Source organism: Nicotiana attenuata, chromosome 5, assembly GCF_001879085.1.
Source record: "Nicotiana attenuata strain UT chromosome 5, NIATTr2, whole genome shotgun sequence".
NCBI classification, from domain to species: domain Eukaryota; kingdom Viridiplantae; phylum Streptophyta; class Magnoliopsida; order Solanales; family Solanaceae; genus Nicotiana; species Nicotiana attenuata.
Window position 1 is genome coordinate 52,386,881 of NC_031993.1, and position 20,833 is coordinate 52,407,713.

The following is a 20,833-nucleotide window of genomic DNA, read 5'->3' on the forward strand; positions in this document are numbered from 1 at the left end:
TTGTTCGGTGTATGTTGATTATATCATCTTTGGAGCCACATCTGACTCTCTCTGCGAAGAATTTGCAAAACTCATGGGGAGTGAATGTTAGGTGAGTATGATGGGAGCACTGAATTTCTTCCTAGGACTTCAAGTGAAAAAATCTAAGAAGGGAACATTGATAAGTCAGCAAAAGTACATCAAGGAGCTGCTGAAAAGGTTTGATATGGAAGCATCAAAAGTTATCGACACAGCCATTGCAATAGCCACTCATCTAGACATGGATGAACCTTGTTCCCTTGTAAACCAGACCATGTATAGAGGGATCATAGGGTCACTATTGTATCTCACCACTAGTAGACTAGACATTTTTTTAGCGTGGGTCTCTGTGCAAGGTTTCAATCCAGTCCAAAGGAATCTCATCTGAAAGCTGCCAAGAGAACACTGAGATATCTCAATGGAACACAAGACTTGGTTCTCTATTATCCCTTAGGAGACAGCTTTGATCTTATTGGGTATGCTGACGCTGATTATGCAGGATATCTGGTGGACAGGAACAGCACGTCTGGAATGGCACACTTCCTGTGGTCCTGCTTAATCTCATGGGTACAAGGAAGCAGAACTTTGTGGAACTTTCAACTGCAGAAGCTGAACATATAGCAGCTGCCTCTTGCTGTGCTCAACTTCTATGGATCAAGCAACAATTGGAAGATTTCGAAGTATTCTCAGACTGTGTGCCTATCCTATGTGATAATACTAGTGCACTCAACATGCCAAGAAATCTAGTTCAACATAAGAGGACCAAGCACATTAATGTACATCACCACTTCCTTAGAGACAATGTTGAGAAAGGGATTATATGCATGAAATTCTGTAGCACTGAAGACCAAATTGCAGATATATTTACCAAAGTCCTGAGCAGAGAACACTTCGAGCAAAATCATCTGGCATTGGGTTGATAAAACCCAATTGAGAACCTGGTCCCTCAATGATTGGCTATGAAAGAGAGGTTCAGGTAAACTTAGCTAAAAGGTGTTTTCTGGAAAAGTCTAACTCATCTTTATACCGTTACAGGTAGACGCGCTTGATGATTATAGAGGAAATAAGAATTTGAGGATGTATACACTAGTAAAAAGGGCAAAGCTTACAGACAAGAGATCAGTCGGGGAACCTGGTTCTCCTGACATAGGTTAGTAGTTTCCCTGTTCTCTCATGCACAATTTTGAACAATTAAAACAAGTGCCACAATTCTGAACAATTCTACTCCTCACACTACTGATGACCAAAAACCTAGAACATAGTAACCCCTACACTTCATCTCCTTCCCTACCCATTCGAGTTCTTGCTCTCACAAGAGTTACCAATCTCGCAGGAGGTGCTTCCTAGAGCTCTTCTCTTACCTAGCCAGAAAAGAGGGATGTCACAAGTATTGCTGAGAATGAATAAAATCGAACAATCTCAAGTTCTCCTATAGAAGAACATTCAAAATTAGACCAGGTTGAAGGATATAAAATCATCGACTCAACCAAGACTGCTCCTGAACCCCCATCCACAAGTGCCTTTCCTACTTCTCCTGAGCTTCTCATGAATCTGCAAGAAAAGGAAGCAATCAAAAATATGATGTCCATCGCCAATGAAGGGGTTTTTGTCGGAGGAAGTAAGGATGGTCCTAAGACTCAGGGGGAAGAATCTTACCCTCTTGGAGAGGATAATAAGGTTGTGCCTGTTGAACCTTCAGCACCAGATGATATTACTGGGGAACCTGTTGGAGGACTGGATCCGCCTTCGGAGGATCCAACTCCGGGTCCTACTGAGGAACCCAGGTCAGTACTGACCCTGCTCCCTCTCTTCATTTAGATATTGAGCCTCTAAGTGTAATTATGCCTGAGACAGGTCCTGTGTCTGAAAATCAAATGGAGGATAGTGAAGAAGATTCTGATGACCTACCAATTGTCAGTCTGCCTGGGCGTAAAATAGCTGTTGGTGGAGAGCCCACTCCTGAGCGATCCACAACAAGGTTGCAAAAGAAGGAGGCTCTTGAGTCTGCTCTTAAGATCAGTCAGACTAAATCAAGGAGAAGAAAATTAATGAAAGAGGGCTAGGAAGAAGAAGCAAAGGAACCTAGTACGTTGACTAGGTAGTTGTCACAAAAGCATGGTCTTCTCAAACCAAAAGGGGGATCTTCTGTGATTCCTAAACGTCAGACTAGGTTTGCTGATGCTGTTGCTACAGAGAATGCGGAGAAAGAGTCAGGTGAAAAATCAATGAAGTCTGATAAAAAGAAGATAGGTGTTCACAAGACTGCTAAGAGAGAGGTTGATACTGTTGAGAAATCTGGTTCCGCGAAGAAGGCCAAAGAGGATGATCCGGGGAGTGCTGGGAAAGAAATATTGAGAAGTCAAAAGGTACTATAGAGACGCACATTTGCCTCTAATGTCTTGGAGGAGGCTGTATGAGATAGTTAGTTGAGATCTGCGATTTCCAACAATGGACACACTTGTTCACAAGTGATGCTGCTAGGGTATATGAGGAGGAAGTTCAAACGTTTTTATGCCGACTTGTACAAGGTTGAGGATGGTCACATTTGTGCCTTGGTGAATGGGGTTGATATGGTAACATACTCTGCCTTGCTGGGATCTATTCTTGGTGTGCCCACTGAAAGGATATCTAGTGTTCAAGGAGCTTGTACTCAGAACTTTCAGAAATGCAATCTTGAAGGACGGAGTAGTTCAGCAGGGGAACGGGTTCAGAAGAAGGCCCTCCTTCCTGTCTACCAATTGCTATTTGAGATGGTAAACAAAGTGGTGCTCCCTCGAGCTGAGTGAAGATTCATCGCCTCTCGTGTAGACCTGTTCTTCATAGAAGCACTGGATGAATTTACTACCATTAATCTGCCTAGGATCGTGATAGAGCACATGAACAAAGTGGCTGATTTTAAAGATGGTAATCATGGGCTACCATATGGGTTCCTTCTTACCAAGGTCTTTGAGCACTTCAAGGTTCCTCTCGGACCAGTTAAAATGGGTGCCAAGAAGCAAACTTTTTCTAAAAGCACTCTTCAAGAATGTGAGTGTATAGAAAAATTTGGAGGGATTGCAAGCACTTCTACTATTTCTCAGTTAATCAATGCTCAAAACAGTGCTACTACCGAGATAAGGCAATTGAAAGCAAGGAATACTGTCCTTGAGACTCAGATATATCAGCTGCAAGAGGTACCTTGTTCTAGTAACTCTCAGAGCAAAGAGGTTGCTCGACTGACAAAGGAGAACGCTGAGCTCAGGAAACAAGTGGAGGACTTGAAAGAAAGACTGCTCAATGAGCAAATGCCAGCAAATGCTAGAATGGATTTAGTCTTCCAAACAATTTCCTCTGCTTCCAAACCTTCTTCTCCCAGTGCTTCTTAAATTTTGTCCCCTCAGTGTCCAGTCACTCCTTGTCAGTTCCTATGATGATAACTTGAGGTAGTTTTTGTTACTTGTTCTAATGTGTGCATGTGGTAGTAGCATTGACTCTGCTCTGCTGTAAAATCCAAAACTATGTTAATGGAAGCTTTTCTTGTTGCTGTTTATACCAAGCTTTTATGCTCTGTTCTTAATCATAACTGTGTGCACATAAGTGGCATGAGTTAACTTAAAACTAGACTTCCTTCGCGCTAACATGTTTCTGATCTTTTTATGATGCCAAAAGGGAAAAAAATAATTGCACTGATTAAGGGGGAATGCAGAGCTTCAGGGGGAACATAAAGTACTTAAGGTCTTTCTAGCTCACAATCTGGTTCTTTGTGGCTCTTTCTAGGATTTTCAATTATGAGTTTGTCATTATCAAAAAAGGGGATATTAATAGGTTACAAGTATGTTGGTCATATGTACTTTACTTTGTGTTTTGATAAGCTAACAAACTTGTTATCAAGAACCAGATAAGGAACCTGTTACACATTTATAAGACCTTAAGATCACAAGGTTCCAGGTTGGGATTCAGCGTGGAGTATGATTCAACTCTTCAGAGTGGAAGGAACAGCTGAGGGAACAGGTCCCTACCAGTTCCCGAGAAGACTGTACGAAGTCAACTCTCCAGCTGGAAAGTTGCTGCCTGCACATGCTACAGTGCAGGAACAGTGCTGTAGTTAACTTTACAGGGAAAACTTCTTACCTACCTTGCTTGCATCATTATAAGTGATGTCACACATGTATATATGCATTCAAGGGAGGTAAAACAATTCACTTGAACATTTGACAAGCTCACTCACGTGACTATCCAGCAAGCAAGTTTCAAGTGCTTCAAGAACAAAACAACTACGGACCAGTTCCCACATAGAGTTACTGTATGTCCTTAGTTGAGTTGTAATTTTGTAATAGTTCTTCAAATTGTAATTCCTATCTAGCTTATTTAGAAGCATTCTATAGGAACCTATTTGTAATAAACCAATGTGTTTGAGTCTTGGCTAGAGTTAGTCATGCTGTAAAGTCTTTGTGATAAAGTGATTACAAAGTGGCTTGTAATAGAGTATTACAAGTTAGTGAGGGATTAAGAGGTTAATTCCTAGGTTGCATAGGTTGTAATCTAAAAGTTACTTAGTACTTAAGTTGAAATCCTACAAGGGTAGATCGTGGTTTTTAATCCCGTTGAGCTAGGAATTTTCCACGTAAAATTCCTCTTGCCATTTAATTACTGCTGTGTGTATATGTTTACTATTGGCTTGATAGAGAACCCGGTTCTATATAGAGTTTGATGGACCCTTATATTCTATCAGTGAAGCAGAAAATGCAGGTTCCGGAGGGCCATAATGCGTCCTATTTTGCGGGCCGCAGAAGTATGCGACCACAGATTTGCATCGGGGCTTCATTTTTCCTAGTTTTTAAACTCGACCCCATTCCTATAAAACAGCCTTAGGGATCATGAAGTCAGGTGAGGGAAGAGACGAGAGGTGATAGGCCTTATGACAACAAAAGAGTATAGGCCATGAAGTCATATCCTCATTACAAGAAGTAAGTTCGTGACTCTAATGTGATTACCATTAGGAAAAGCTAGACCCCAGAATAATAGAGATCAGTATGGGCTGGTGAACAAGATAAAGTAAACATGAATTAGGGATTTAATGATTTGATATTAGTCGACATCATGAGAATTTCATATTTCGTACCATCAATAATAGAATGGACAACAGAAGAAGATTCATGAGAAATTCAGAGAATGGTCATTCAGGAAGACGCTTCCCTAAAGTAAGGAATGTGAGAAAAATTAAGCTTAAGAGACTGTATGGGCCAGTTATAGTAATTGTCACCTCGCGAGTAAGGAATTTCGTTATCCTTAGTACAGAAGGATTACCGCAAGGAGAGTAAGGGTCATCGATGATGTGAAAGGACGCAAAAAATAAAGAGGTAGAACATCTATAGGCAGATTGTCGTAGCTCCAACTCTTAGCACTCCCCTAAAGGGGGAATATGGAATGACGTGACATTACGTCAAAATTAAGTGGTTCTAGTAATTATGGAATGGTGAAGGAAGAATGTGATAAAACGAAAAAGGGATGAGATTGCACTTATTCAAAGCCTACGGATATGCTACCATACCAGAGCATTATGCAAACACGACGTCAGGGAGAGAAAGTAAGGGTTCCTGCCTGAGATATTATTGATTAATAAGGAGCCAGTGCGAGAGGTAAGTTAAGACAAAGGAAATGACCCAAGAAAGAGTACGCAGAATATTGATACGGGAATGGGCCAACAAGAAATTAGTAGTTTATTCAAGAAGAGCCTAGCTATGGCTAGACAAGAGAATATAGACAAATCAACAGATCGTGCAAGATAAACATAGGGAACCCCAATATGGGGAATTCAGTCTCACAGTTATGACATCGTGATCCTTGAAAAATATCCATATAGGAGTTGGGGAAGTTAAAAAGTACCGTATGAGTGTTACGGAAATAAAAAAAAGTGTCGCCGTGAAGATAGTCAAAATATTAGTTCAGGAGTAACCCTACAAGCACAAGGGCATGGAGATAAGTATCTAAGGATAATTATAGGCGAGGAAGAATATCAAAAATTCTGTCAGGCATACGATGTGATAAGCTCGCAGCCTTACAAGAGTCAGAGGATCCCCCCCCCCCCTAAGTACCACAATGAAAGACTAGTTGAGGAAATAAGGAAGAAGGCTCTTCAACCAAAGCACAGTGACCTAAAGAAGAAAGGGTTGTGTAACAACAGTTTAACTACAAAATTGTATGCACTCCAAAAGAAAGTTTCACCTACCATGGATAATGACCGGGGAGTCAAACCAAAAGTGATATTCGAGACCATATGAGTTACACAAAAAACCTCGGCATCTGTGAGAACTCAGATAAGCTAAGTATGCACGCAAAAGGGGTCAAAAAGACCAGGAAAAGCAATTGCTTACATTTGAAGAAAGCTGAAATGGAACGAAAGGAATTATTCGATTAATGATCAGCCGTAGAAGACTCCGGTATAAGCTAAAAAAAAGGAATTGGGTACATGTCATAGACAAAGGATTAAATCATTAGAAGACTATATCATGGTTTTCCATAGCGTCCATAAAAAAAAAGTAATAACTAAATACCATGAGCCCCAGATCGGAAGATAGCTTGAGCTTACATAAAGGCTAATCAGAAGAAAGAGGAAACTAAAGAATTACATCAACTAAGTAAATTAGGAGTCTGCTCATTGGACCCAGAAAGTTACAAACATCATGATTGAGAACATTGTAGAATCACTCTTAATATCAGATGTACAAGAGAAATAAGTACAGTAGCCATATTCTATAACGGCTCTACGATAGAGCCAGTTAGAAGAGTACCAGTATGGAGCTACCACCAGATTGTGTATGCACCAGAGGTGCAAGTATTATAAGGGTGCTTCAAGTTATGGATGTGACTATACCTATGTGAAAGGGAGGTCATGTAAGAGATAAAAGATATGATGTGAGACTTTAAGATAAGTAAGGTAAAGGTGGACAACGTACGAGATATTCAAATACAGAAGGTTGTGAATAGTCCTTACTTCGGATAAAAGGCTAGAAGTGCGGGGATTCAATATCTAGGAATAATAGAGGCATCGTCAGTAGCATATCCTCCAACCTATGGTGTAGGTATCGAGAAGCCTGATTAAGAGAGTAAAGAAGAGTTAGAGACGATGAGATGTCTCGCTTGATATTCCAGAAAGACATAAGGAAATCTATGATGCAACCAAGTTGAAAGGTTGCAAGTAATATAAATAGATATGTGTAGGTCACAAGCTACTGTATGGTAAGCGACAAGGTTCTAGAAGACATGAGTAAGGATAAGAAAGGGCGAGTGAGAAGGTAACGAAAATGGATAAGTCCTTAGGATTAAGCCCATGAAAACAAGAAGAGCATACGGTTTCTCTAAGTTATACAAAGCTCACTATAGCCTGAATGAACTCAAATGAGTCTAAGACTAATAGCATTTAGAAGATATGGAATGTTGTAGAATGGGGGTGTGATTATGATAGATAAAGGACGACGTTTGGGCCTTCGATTGAGTAATGGTCTGACAAAAAAAAGAAAGGGATTTCATGAATTGGAGAGGATTAAAATAGCCACGTAAGGCGAGTCACATTGGGATGCTATGAAATACGGTTATGGAAGTATAATATCGTATCTCCCAAGTTGATCAGAAAAATCACTTCAAATGTTCCACGATGGAACATGAGCCCTATTGATTACGTAAGAGGTTCCAAGTTATCAGTGGTATATTGTAGATCAATATTGAGGTGAATCAACAATAGATGGACACAAGTCACAAAGTATGAGGTGAGATTAGGCCGCCATTCTTAAGATGAACCAGTAATGAGGAAGCATTAAAGGACTTAGATTTATACATATGGGATAAGTAACGAAAGTAACCTGTAGTTCGGTAGCAGACCTTAGTAATGATAAAGTCATACGAATGGATAAGCGGATCTATGAAATAAGATATAGCAATATTTTTAAGTCCAAAAAAGTACCAGATGGACATCTTGTCAAGCTTTGTATACGTTTACAAAGTGAGGCCTAGAGATTGGCTAAAAGCTGGAGGGAAAAGGAGAGAAGAGTCGCATAAGCGCACTTACAAAGCTAGAGTCATACGGGCTGAATGACAAGAGGTAGCATCAGTTACGTGATTGGAAAGATTTTGACCACAAGTCGTGATATGAGAAACAAGACTAAAGGGGGAAATACCCCATACTTTGGATTTATTCACAAAACAACTGCCTAAATGGCAAGGAGAGTATTAAGGTATTCACAAGAGTTATAAGTTATGAAATGATAAGAGCATCAGCTAACATTCGAGGAAGAATGTTCCATAGGGGGGAATAATGTTACGACCCGCAATATTACATCGATATTACGTCCCACAGTATTATATTACGATGATGTTACGCTTCGCAGTATTAAATTACGACGATGTTGTACCCTGTAGTATTGTACGTTAAATTTGTCGTAAGGTAATTGACATTAGTCCAAGAAAAAAGATTATATGGAGATTATAAGGATTATGCTATTTTAAACAAATGATAAGTAAATTCGTGAAGGTGAGAGGGGAAACAAGTCAAAAGAAAATGAATTTTTCGTCCAAGTTTGGCATATTGGGATAAAATACGGGCCGAGCGTTACTACCTGATATTTATGGACTAGTGTCATACAAGGTACTACATGACCATGATAGTAAGGTGTACAAGGTATGTTAAAAGCGAGTAGTATTTTAAGTAAGTTGAGATAATTCTTAATTATGCGGGTAATTGGTTAATTACCGGGTAACGGGACATTACCTAATTAATTGGGGATATATTGGATAAGTATTAAAAAATATGAGATGGAAGCCCCTCCATTTAAATCAAATGACTCATAACTTGGAATGATAGGTGGCAAAACAATGTATTATAAAGATATCACTCTTAGTCATTAGGGTAGTCTTGAAAATGTCAAAAAAATAGTCTTAAATCAAAGACTATCTTTGAATAAAGAGACTTCACATCAGAACATTTCATATGCTGGATTCAACACTTCATAACGTTCTGTTAATTCTTACAATTCAAGTTCCTTCAAAGACACAACCTAAACGTTAGCCATTTTCACAAAGCTTTCAACAAACGTCTTTCAACCAAAATCCAATGAATTAGAAGCTTAACAACCTAAAAAATTTGCAGTTCTAAAGGAGTACGGTGCAACCTTTTCTAAGAATATCATACGGATTTTTCCCTACTCCGGGTATGTTAAGGATATCCCTTCTTTCTTTTGGCATGATCTATACGACACAAACGAAACGAGAAAATGCACAACTTCCATAAATGACTCTATTCATAGAAGTATTAGAGGTGCCTATGTTCTTGAATTTCCATGAGCCATATTATTCTATCATCTGTTCATGGGTCTCAGAAAAATACGTAAGTTGAAAAAAAAGTTTACTTCATGATATTACTCGAAGGCATAATGGTCTTATCACATTCCAAGAGATTTTATTGACGTACTTCTCATGCATTGCATTCATGTACATTGACCCATGACCAGATGGCGTTATATACGAGTATATATGTATATGGAATATGGGAAAAGGTTATGGCGTTATATACGCACACCACCTGATCAGCTGGTATACGTTGATGATTTTCCCACAATGGCCGAGATAATATGATGGGATGCCCTCAGAGGCTTGATGATGTTATGAACGCATATACCCATCTATGGTATGACATTTATACGTATATGCACGACATTATAATATTAAATGATTCACAGAGTTATTCATATATACATGTTGAGTCTTTTACTCCATGTTTCTCTCATGTCTACTAGTTACTGATTTTCATTCCTTACATACTCGGTACATTATTTGTACTAACATCCCTTTTGCCTGGGAACGCTGCGTTTCATGCCCGCAGGTTCTGATAGACATGTCGAGAGTCCTCCAAGTAGGCTATTAGCTCAGCGGAAGGTGTTGGTGCGCTCCACTTGCTCGGGAGTTGCTTCTTTGGTCAGTATGATTACTACATGTATTGATTGGTATGGCGGGACCCTGTCCCGACCTTTATGATATTATGTATTCTTAGAGGCTTGTTGACAGATGTCATGTATACGGATACTTGTATGGCCTTGTCGGCCTATGTTTCGAGTATATAAAGAATCATGCCGGTCTTATAGGCCCGTACTTCATATGTATAAGTTTGTATTCCCTCATGCTTTACTCCGGTTCATTTACCTATGATAGAATGATATGAAAGATATGCTATGTTGGTACTCGGTTGAGTATGGTACCGGGTGCTCGTCGCGGCCCATCGGTTTGGGTCGTGACATCTAGTGTCATAGCTAATGAGTCAAAAGCATGCCTAAATCGTGGCAGACCTTTGGGTTCTAAGGATCGAAAATTAGAAAAAGAAAAAGAAATGATCAAGATAACACTACGAAAGAGCCTCATGAAGAAACCCAAGATTTAACCAATCCTGAGATTCATGAGGAAATCATCGAGCCTAAGACTCAAGAAAATAAGGAACTATCAATAAACCCAATTTATATTGAGATAAATTTGAATCGATTGGATATAATGGTGGATTATGTCTTTGCATATAATGTTGCACCTAGCATTATGCAAGATAGTGAGGATCTTGAACCTCAGTCTGTTAGAGAATGTCGACAAAGATGTGATTGGACAAAACGGCAAGAAGCAATCCAATCCGAGTTGGATTCACTTGCGGAACGTGAAGTTTTTGGGCATATAGTCCAAACACCTAATAGTGTTAAGCCTGTTGGCTATAAATGGGTCTTTGTACCTAAAAGAAATGAGAAAAATGAGGTACAAAGATATAAGGCATGCCTTATTGCACAATGATTTTCACAAAGGCCTTGTGTCGATTATGAAGAGATATATTCTCCTGTTATGGATGCTATAAGGTTCCGTTATCTCATTGGTTTTATTGTCCATGAAAAGCTTGACATACATTTAGTGGATGTGGTTACTGCCTACCTTTACGGCTCACTCGATAATGAGATATACATGAAATTTTTTGAGGGATTTAAAATGCCTGACGCACATAATTCAATGTCCCAAAAAAAATTTTCAATCAAATTGTAAAGATCTTTGTATGGTCTAAAGCAATCATGTAGAATGTGGTATAACCGCCTTAGTGAGTATTTATTAAAAGAAGGTTATATAATTGATGTCATTTGTCCATGTGTTTTTATAAAGAAAACAACATCGGCATTTGTTGTACTTGCTGTATATATTATTGACATTAATCTTATTAGAACTTCTGTAGAACTCCAAAATGCAATTGATTATTTAAAGAAGGACTTCGAGATGAAAGATCACGGAAAGACAAAATTATGTCTCCATTTGTAAATTGAACATTTGGCAAACGGAATTTTGTTCATTAATCTGCCTATACAGAAAAGGTATTGAAACGGTATTACATTGATGGAGCACATCCGTTAAGTACTCAGATGGTTGTTCGATCACTTGATTGAATAAGAACCCGTTCCGACCTCAAGAAAAGAATGAAGAGCTTATTGGTCCTGAAGTACCATATCTTAGTACAATTGTGCACTAATGTATCTTGCTAACACCACAAGGCCTGATATAACTTTTTCATTAATATCTTAGCCCGATCTTGTTGGTTATGCCGATGATGCGTATTTATCCGACCCACACAAGGCTCGATCTCAAACATGCTATGTGTTTACATGTGGAGGGCACTACCATATCTTGGCGATCGACTAAGCAATCAATCATAGCTACTTCATCTAATCATGCTGAGATAATTGCTATTCATGAAGCAAGTCGAGAATGTGTGTGATTGTGGTCTATCATACTTCTTATTCGAGAAAAATGTGGTTTGAAGTGTGACAAACTACCCACGATTTTATATGAAGACAGTGCAACATGCATAGCACAATTGAAGGGAGGATTCACAAAAGGAGATGACACAAAACACATTTCACCAAAGTTATTTTTCACACTTGATCTTCAAAAGAATAGTGATATCAATGTGCAATGGATTCGTTCAAGTGATAATATGGTTGTTTTGTTCACAAAATCTCTACTGACATCAACCTTCAAGAAACTAGTACAAGATTGGGATGCGAAGGCTCAAGGATGTGAATTGATGCTCTCATCAGGGGGAGTTAATACGCGTTGTACTCTTTTTGCCTTACAAGGTTTTGTCCCACTGGGTTTTCCTTGCAAGGTTTTTAACGAGGCAACCAAAAGGCGTATTTCTAAACATGTGTACTCTTTTTTCTTCACTAGAATTTTTTTCCACTGGGTTTTATTTTAATTAAGATTTTAGCGAGGCACATTATCTGTTGAATAGATATTCAAGGGGGAGTGTTATAAATTAAATTGTATTTAAGGTGAATGTCTATATTTTAGAGAGATTTTAGGGTTTGTTATTTGGTGGCTAAGTCACATTTTTTCTATAAATAGAGGGATTCATTTCATTGTAATTCATCCCAGATCAATAAGAATTCTCTCTTTCTTTGCAATATTCTTTTTTATTGTTTCATGACGTACACTTAAAAATCGCTATTTTTTTGTTATTTGTTTTGAAGCAGGCAAGTGAGATCCGTTAGTCCACTTATGAAGTAATAAGAGTTTTTTTTTTTCTTTTTTTTTAAAGTAATAAGAGAGTTTTGCATTCACATAAGTAATATTGGTTATGTGATACATACAATAAAATTTCTGTTTTTAATTACATTTTCATGTTGGAAGGAATTTGGAGTACTTTCTAAATATAATTTGAATGACTATATTGATGGTCTTCGTTGGGCAGAATCAACCAACTGCGTGTTGGTCCCCTCCTTCAATTTTGAATCATGTCACACCATTGATACAAAGATTCAGAAGCTCTATTGATGAACGATTAATGGAAAAACGATGTTTGATGAGTTGCAATAGTTCATTTATCTGCAACTTAATTCTCTTTTCAATCATCCACAGACAGAGGTGGAACTAGCTAGACTTTGCTTACTGGTTCGGCTGCGCCGAATAACGTAATTTTTGTTCAAATCTTATATTTGTCTTGTGAAATTCATGGAATATATAGAAATGACTAATTTAAAATCCAATAACTTAAAAGAAGTAGAATACTAAATTAATAAACTTCAATTTTTAACTTTGCCTCTGTCTACAAAAGTTTAGCGGCCATCTAGAGAATACGTAAGTTGTTTGGAAAATCTTAAAAAGAAAAAATGAAGCTTGAGGTAATTTATTCCAAAAGGCAACATCCAAAGAGGAGGAAGAAAAATATAAATTCGTATTCTGAAGCTTCAATTAGAAGCATGAGCAACAACAGGACTCCTAACTAGATGCACCCCGTCATCCCACACCAATGAACCTGATATCATAGAGTCAGTTATCTCTGCCATCACTGACACCACAGGTGCTACAACAGTAGCCTCGTAAGTTGAAACTGGCGTACCAACGTTGGTGACGATCCTATGAAATACTCGGGTGATGTTTGTGTTTTTCGAAGAAGAAATTGTGAAAGAAGGGTAGTTTAGATCCCAAACTGTTATATTGGTTATTTGGTTTCAGAAGTACAAGAAGTCTTAGCCCCTGTAATAATTTGCAAATTCTTGGTACTGTATCCTTGACCACACAAGAATTTTATGTAATCAATTTCTCCCATGTCATATACTAGACCGGGATGTGCAGCCTTTATTGGATTTATTTGACCAGATCCATATGCGAATTCTGCCTCAGTGTTTGCACTGGAGCTCATAGGTGTTGCTGCACCCAAAAGGAAGAAATACAAAAGTTAAAGGAAGGTATCTATTTTATTGAATGTCTTTTTTTTTTTTTTTTGTATAATGTTTGGGTTCCACAAGACATGCACCCCAAAAGGTCAATTTATTGCTGGTGGCAAAATGGTTAAAAGAAAACAGTTAACTACCTATATAATCCATTAAAAATGGGTTGATAATGAACTTTTTAAAAACAGGTCAAATTTGTATAAGAACCATATTATCCATTTAGAAAATGGATAACTAATATGTTTAACTTTTACATTTATAAAGCCTCAAATTAGGGGTTCCTCAAGTTTGGGAGACTAGGAATTCTCCCAAAAGTAATAATATGGTTTATCCCTATTATCCGCAAGTTAACCTGTTTTTTATACGTATTAAATCTGGGTCGGATCGGATAATTTATTCGTTTTTTTATTATCCGTTTTCGATCCGAACTATATCCAACCCGACCCGCCTGTTTGCCACTCCTAATTGCAATTATGAACATGAACCGGAAGTGCCTTAAAAATCTATACCAGTAGTCATTAGAGCAGATTTGATAGCAGCAGGAGACCATGTTGGATTGAATGATTTAACATAGACAGCTGCTCCTGTAGCATGAGGACAAGCCATAGACGTGCCGGAAATTATGTTGTACGGAACTACTCGTTTATCTCCTTGTTTTCCTGCAGAAGCAAAGCAGAAGTAGATCCAAATTTTAAATATAATGAGTTTAATAGCCTGTTTGGTCAATTTTTTTTTTTTTTGCCAAAAATGTTTTTTTTTTTCCCAAAAGTACTTTTGGCCAAAAATTGAGGTGTTTGGCCAAGCTTTTGGAAGGAAAAAAGTGGTTTTGAGGAGAAGCAGAAGCAGTTTTGAAGAAGCAGAAAAAAGTAGCTTCTCTCCAAAAGCACTTTTTTGAGAAGCACTTTTGAGAAAAATACACTTAGAAGCAGTTTTTAAAGCTTGGCCAAACATTAATTGCTGCTCAGAAGTGTTTTTCAAACTAATTAGCCAAACACAAACTGATTCTCATCAAAAGTACTTTTGAGAAAAGCATTTCTCAAAATAAGCTGACTTTTGCAACTTGGCCAAACGGGCCGTAAGTCCATGAGTTCTTTGATAGTTAAGGGTTTAATATTAAATATTTTTAAAATCTTCGTTTGCCCCTGGTTGCCTGTGACAGTTGTACCCTCAGACCAAGCTGCTAGTATGTCCACTCCTGGTGCGCTCAGATCAGGCTATCCAATTAATGTTGGAAATTAGTGACAAACATAAAATATTATCGAAAGGTTTACGCAAGAATTAGGGTGATGATACCACAATTAAATGTTACCTTTAGAATGTCATTTGTAATTGGATTGGGTCCTCTTGATGAAAAGGAAACAACAAAAGGGGCAGATTCTGATCTCTTTTCACTATTTTTCAAAATTCTTACAGTTGGTTTACTGAAGAAATAATAATATTAGAATAGTATCAGAATATAATTTATCTTTTGTTACTTATTTAATCATTCAATGAAATTCGAAAAAATACCGTGTTCTATATAGGTAATTGTAAATATTGTTGCCATCATTTGTGCTCAAGTATGTAGATGATATGGTGAAAGAGAATGCAGCATCTTTGAATCCATTATCCGGGAGAAGTTTTATTTTGTGTCTCATACAACCGATACTAGTTGTATGAGGCTTCTTTTTGTCTCACAAAATTGTGGACCCCAATCTTACACTGCTGGGTCCACAAAACTACGAGACAAAAAGTTGCCTCATACAACTAGCGTAAGTTGTATGAGACACAAAATAAAATTTTCCATTATCCGGCATTATAGCTCCAGCGGCTCCAGCAATAATTGTTCCGTTGTACGTCCAATCGCAGAGGACAATTTTGCCTCTAACCTTACTTTTGTCCAATGAATTTTCTTCACAGTACCTTTAATATACGGATTTTTTAATAATTGTTTTAGATATTCTATGCATAAAAGGAGTATATATATGTATTCCACTCCAAATACTACTTAAATACCTGGATTCAGATCCATTATACCCTGCCTCAGTATTTGGAACGTCTCCACCATAAACTAGTGGGTACTGGTCCTCGAGGTCAAAAGTGTTGATGGAGACCCCCTGCAAGAGAAGGTTAACCAAGTGTAAAGTCAAATTAGAAGACCGAGGATGTGTTTGTATGAATTGTCATATTCAGCCAAAAAGCATTTTGTTAGTAGTTTATGTTTAAATTTAGAATATCTATTTTCCGAAGAAATATTCAAATAATATTCACCTTCACGATATTCTTAATTACTCGTTATTTGATTAATCTCAATCTTTATATTTTTATATATGAATACAACTTTTTATTATTCATTTGTCAAAGTATTTTGAGGATCAACAATAGTAATTAATTAGGAAATTTAGCATAGGTTTTGTGTAGAAACTGTTGTGTGACCCTCATGTGCTGAGCGATAGATGTGTTTAGGACGCATAACCTCACAAAATTAAGCTTCATACATGAGCCTCAAGATATTTTGCAAGTACCCTGCTCAGGAGCCAGCCCTGAGCCAGACCCAAAAAGCTTTTAAACACTAATAGACAATAAGAGAACTCGTCTATTCTATGGATAATTATAGCAAGATGTTAAGAAAATGTAATATATACTATATTAAATACTATAAAGAATGATATGTTTTAGACAAAAAAAAAATGACTTTTTACAATTAAAAATATAGAGAAATTTTCAACATCAAATGTAAATGTCGGTAATTACCTACACTTTTAAAGTAAAAGTCATAATTATTTTTGATATTTTATTTCAAATGTCATTATTTTTATGATATTTTATATCAAATGTCATTGTTTCTACGATATATTTCTCTCAAGCGCGCGCAAACACATATATATATATATATATCAAAAATTGGGGCAAGATTTCTCACCTCATAGACTTCACCGTTTCCGAATTGCACGTCCGTGACAAATCTCCTGTCAATGGTACTCGCAGCAACAGAGAGAGACCAAGGGGACAAGTTGGTTACCGTTTGCGGATCAGGTCCGGAATTGCCTGCAGAATTGGAGGTGAGGATTCCATTCTTCATAGAATGGAAAGCTCCAATAGCTATTGAATCTTCAAAGTATTGATAAGGTAAAGACCCTCCTACTGAGAGTGAGATTATATCAACTCCATCTGCAATTGCATCATCAAATGCTGCTAGAATATCTGCATCAGAACAACCATCAGACCAGCATATTTTATATACAGCTATCCTTGCTGAAGGTACTCCTCCTCTAGCTGTTCCTGAGCCAAGACCGTACAAGCTTGCCCTTCTAACGGAGCGCCCGGCTGCTGTTGATGCCGTGTGTGATCCATGACCTTCTGTGACTCTTGGTGATTGGACGTCGCCTGGCGGAAATTCTCCATTGACTCGATAGTACTTGGCTCCGATAATTTTTCTGAAAAAGATCGATATTATGTTGTAAAGTAAGTAGCATGACATATATAGGTGTGACCATCTCTTTCAAAATCTTACATCAGAGAGCACATTTTTATTAACTTAATCATGCTCTCAACACGTTCCCCTACATGCAAGCAAAATTATGTTCCATCATGGCACTATGGATCAAGTCTTATCGTCACCCGTTAATTACTAAAGAAGAATATTACATGTACTTTGACTCATTAAAAAAAACTAGGGGACAATCTTTGTGTTTGATTAGACGTACTTATTGCAAGTGAAGTTAGCTGAGGCCTGACAACTGCCCTTCCACTTGCTTGGGGGAGCAACAAAATCTTCGTCATTGAAACTTTCTGATTCTGGCCAAATTCCAGTGTCTATCATTCCTATAGTAAGGTCGCTCTCCACATTTGTTCTTCTTATAACTTCTTGAGGAAAACCCAGGAAACCCCATGACCTTGTTGTATGCAGCTCCTTTCTACCATTTGGGAACACTGATACAACTGCCTCCATATCTGTGAATAAACAAAGTTGATTTAGACAATATGATTGGAAGGGTTGGTATTGTACGTTGTTAGCAAATTTGATACTACTATATAATAGTGCTCGATTTGTTTGAACTGTGCACATTCGTTAATGTCAATCACATATATTTTATGTGTATTTGAAATGTTGTGACTTTTTATGAAAGGTTGAAAAGACGACAGTTCGTATTGATAAGACCAATCATGAATGAGTGTCTATTATATTGGTCTATATAAAGAGGACCAACTGAATTTCTAATGAGATAATAAGGAATTTAAGAGTTTGTACTTTGTAGTAAAACTTTTTCATATTTAAAAAAATGAGTTTTCGAACATGGAATAATAGTGTGAACGTTTACTGTGTTAAACCAAAAATCAGGAAAAACTGTTAGAAAAATAAAAGAAACTGGAAAAACAGAAGAGTTTAAGAAATATTCCGAGTCCACAATTTTCTTGTGTGTCCTTAAGGAATTTTAACCCCCTCACACGTTGCCAAGGTAATGGATTAAATCCTCCCAGGATAAAACGGAATAAACTTTCCTGCAACAGTGGCAATACAAACTGCAGGATACCAACGAACTCAAAGAACGGAGCAAAATCACACTTACGAATTTGAGAGAGAGAGACTGCGAATTAGGATGCAGTATATTCAGAAAGAAAGAAGTTCTGGAGTGTTTTTCGTGTGTAAAAAATGGAGCCGCCTCAGAATCTATAGGCAATTATCAGAAGAGGTGTCTGGAAAAGGTGCCATTTCAGAAGAATACGCTGCCTGCGCGGTCGTGGCAGAACCGCGGCCAGAGGGGCCCTCTGAACCTTCAGCAGGGTTCTGGCGTATTTTCAGCAGTGATTTGGCATTTAATTAATTATTAAATAATTAAATAAATTTTGTCCAAAAATAATCTTATCGATCGTTTGACAAATCCAAATCCAAATCCGAAGCCGAAGCCGAAGCCGAAGCCGAGCCGAGCGAGCGACGACGACGGCGCGAGGGTTCATTCTCTTCAACTCCTTTTAAGAGCTTTAAAAAGTGATTCTATATATAAGCACACAAATGTGGTTGTCCCTCACCAATGAGGGACAAAGTGCAAGACAAAAGTTCACTTCTTCAAATTTTCAATTTCCCTCCATTTTATTTCCCTCCATTTTCAATTCACACTTCTTCTACTTTAAAGCCCAATGGCTTAAAGTCCAACAATCCCCCACATGAATGGGAATGGCTGTATCAAGAAAGATCATAGATGAAAGCTATGTGATTTTGCAAGTAAGGATTAATTGCATCTGGATAAGTAGGTTTCCCTTTGAACTTTCCGTAGTGAACATATGTCGGATATACTCGGTCAATCGGTAGATTTGATATCTTTAAACCGTCGAACTTTAGTGTATACCTAGACAACCATTTGTCACACAACCAACCCTTAACCGTCTTTTGGTTCTCATTGTTGTGTTCGTTTTAGCCATCAACACCGCCTGGTTTCATAAGTGCGTAGAGAATTGGCCTTACAAAATTCTCATTGAAGCGGCTTCCACTTCACACTTACATAGGTGATTCCTAAACGTGTAATCCTTTAGATTGACACTATTTGATAAATACCTCATCAAACTTAGGTAATCATTAAAGAACGTGTAAAGTTCTATCCTTGTTACTGAACATTGTCTTCATCACGAGAATGGACCAAAGATTTTATTTTGACAATGTTGAACCGGTCAATCACAACTTTGTTTGAGCTCCTTGAACCTAGATTTCGGAACATCAAAATTCTAGGTAGAGTTACCGCCATGTTGACTTGTCCTCGGCCATAGTCCCATTCCCTTAGATGATTTCTCAACTCCTCTCTAGTTAAGCCTTTTGTAAGCAGATCCGCCACATTATCATTTGATCTTACATAATCAGTAGTGATAATTCCACTAGAAAGTAGTTGTCTAACGGTGTTATGTCTTCGTCGTATATGACGAGACTTTCCGTTATACATAACGCTCCATGCCCGTCCTATTGCAGCCTCACTATCGCAATGTATGCAAATAGGAGCCAAAGGTTTTGGCCAGAACGGAATGTCTTCTAAAAAATTCCGAAGCCATTCAGCTTCTTCACCGGCTTTATCCAAAGCTATAAACTCTGATTCCATTGTAGAGCGAGCAATGCACGTTTGTTTGGAAGACTTCCAAGATACTGCTCCTCCACCAACAGTAAAAACATATCCACTTGTGGACTTTGTTTCTGTTGAGCCGGTTATCCAATTTGCATCACTATATCCTTCGATAACCGCAGGATATTTATTGTAGTGCAAAGCGTAGTCTTGGGTATATTCCAAATATCCCAGAACTCGTTTCATTGCTACCCAGTGATGTTTGTTTGGATTACTTGTGAATCGACTAAGTTTACTTATTGCACAAGCTATATCAGGTCGTGTACAGTTCATGATGTACATTAAGCTTCCCAACACACGAGCATACTCCAATTGAGACGTACTTTCACCTTTATTCTTTATGAGATGATGATTTAAGTCAATTGGAGTTCTTGCACTTCTAAATTCCAAGTGTTTGAATTTTTCAAGTACCATTTTCACGTAATGTGATTGAGAAAAAGCTAGACCTTGAGGAGTCCTCTAGATTTTAATTCCTAGAATTACATCGGCAACTCCTAAGTCTTTCATATCAAACTTACTAGCAAGCATGCGCTTAGTAGCTTGAATGTCGGCAATGTCTTTGCTCATTATTAGCATATCATCAACATATAAGCAAACAATGACTATATGATTTGGAACGTTCTTAATGTAAACACATTTATCACATTCATTAATCTTAAGGCCATTTGACAACATTGTTTGGTCAAATTTCGCATGCCATTGTTTGGGTACTTGTTTTAGTCCATAAAGAGACTTAACAAGTCTACACACCTTCTTTTCTTTTCCGGGAACCACAAACCCTTCAGGTTGATTCATGTAAATTTCTTCCTCAAGATCACCATTTAAGAAGGTTGTTTTAACATCCATTTGATGGATTTGAAGACCATACAAGGCGGCTAACGCTATTAGCATCCGAATGGATGTAATTCTTGTTACCGGCGAGTATGTGTCAAAATAGTCAAGACCTTCTCGCTGTCTAAATCCTTTGACAACAAGTCTTGCCTTGTATTTGTCAATAGTACCATCGTCTTT

At 37.8% G+C, this 20,833-nt stretch overlaps 1 pseudogene; it reads right to left on the minus strand.

Moving 5' to 3' along the window:
• Positions 13,167-20,833, minus strand: part of LOC109226395 — an 11,354-nt pseudogene continuing 3,687 nt past the window's right edge.